We start from the raw sequence: 1780 nt of genomic DNA on the forward strand, positions 1-1780 counted from the left end.
ATTATATGATAAATATTTAACTTGTTATTAATTATGTGTTGTTAATTCTTGTTTTGATATCCCAGGATACTGATTCAAGATAAGCTCTTATTCAGAGGAGGAATAGACCCTGTCTAGGAGTACATTTTTCATAATTAAGTGGAGTTGATTGCGCGCCTAGACATAGGGTGACAAGATTTTGCTGGACTAGGGTGAAACCTAATAAGGGGATCCATAGATCGAGTTAATGCAACCCTAGGGTGTTAATTAGAGAAAGGTCTCAGTTATTCAATCTAGGGATTAGAAGTTATTAGTCTTGAATAGGGATAATAACATAACTTAGGGAGCTCTAAGGAACAAGTTAAATGAATACATCGTCTGATTCGGAGCCAGAATAACAAGTATAGTCTAGGTGGATTTTTCCTTAGGTATTGTCTTAATTCAATCAATTTTCCCAAAAGCAATTCCCCAATTCTATTCTCTGTGAATTCTTAGTTTAGATAATTAGTTAGTTAAAACAAAACCTCTTTATTCTTAGGCTAGATAATAAAAAGACAATCATTACTAGTACTTTTAGTTCCTTTGTGTTCGACAATCCGGTCTTGCTAAAACTATACTACTGTTCGATAGGTACACTTGCCTATATCGCGATAATAGTTAGTTTCAAGAATGATTAATTATAAATATTTAAAACCTATCACGAAATCAAGTGATCAGGTTTTTGGCGCCGTTGACGGGAAATTGAAATATTAGGAACACTCAATTTTTATTACTTTAGCCATTTATTTTTCTTGCAATCTAATTTTATCTTTAATTTTATTCTAATTTACTAATTTTCTTTTTCCTTCTTCTGGCAGGTTTTTATAGTTTATGATTAGAAGAAACCCGTCAGGACCATTACTTTTTTGACGAAAACATCGAGTGCACAATTCACAGAAACCAAAGAGAAATAAGGCGAAGCCTAAGATACACAAAGAATGAGCAAGAAGACGATACTCAACCCCCAACCGAAGAGATGGCTGAAAACCAAGACAATCAGCTACCTCCTGCAATTGCAGCTAATCAAAATCCTGCTCCACGCACTATGTATGCTTATGCTAAACCTTCTTTAACTGGAACTGAATCAAACATAGTTAGACCTGTTGTAGCTGCAAATACTTTTGAACTAAAACCTAACACAATTCAAATGATACAACAGTTTGTTCAGTTTGATGGTTTGCAGGATTAAGATCCCAATGCTCACTTAGCAAACTTTTTGGAACTATGTGATACATTTAAAATTAATGGCGCTTCTGATGATCCCATTCGTCTTCGGTTATTCCCTTTCTCATTGAGGAACAATGCTAAATAGTGGTTGAACTCGTTACCACGAGGGTCAATTACTACTTGGGAACAAATGATCGAAAAATTTTTACTAAAATATTTTCCGCTGGCTAAAACGGCTAAATTATGTAATGATATCTCTTCTTTTGTGTAGATGGATTTAGAAACACTCTACGATGCATGGGAGAGATACAAGGACCTTTTGAGAAGGTGCCCTCACCATGGGTTACCGCTTTCGCTCCAGGTTCCAACGTTTCATAATGGCCTGGATCCTTCGACTCGACAAATGGTTGACGCAGCTGCTTGCGGAACCACCAACAATAAAACACCTGAAGATGCTTATGAGTTCATAAAGGAGATGTCATTGAATAACTATTAGTGGCAAGTCATGAGGACAAAGCTAACGAAAACAGCCAATGTTTATAACGTCGATTCGGTCACCATGCTCTCTAATCAGGTAGAACTCTTGAATAAGAAA

At 36.0% G+C, this 1780-nt stretch overlaps 1 non-coding gene across 1 annotated transcript; it reads right to left on the bottom strand.

Moving 5' to 3' along the window:
- Positions 1-1423: 1423 nt before the first annotated feature.
- On the bottom strand, positions 1424-1530 carry LOC121217470 (small nucleolar RNA R71). The gene has a single exon (XR_005913556.1). It is a non-coding gene; the product is annotated as a small nucleolar RNA R71 (small nucleolar RNA).
- Positions 1531-1780: the final 250 nt, after the last annotated feature.

Source organism: Gossypium hirsutum, chromosome A02 (assembly GCF_007990345.1).
Source record: "Gossypium hirsutum isolate 1008001.06 chromosome A02, Gossypium_hirsutum_v2.1, whole genome shotgun sequence".
In the NCBI taxonomy this organism is placed as follows: Eukaryota; Viridiplantae; Streptophyta; class Magnoliopsida; order Malvales; family Malvaceae; genus Gossypium; species Gossypium hirsutum.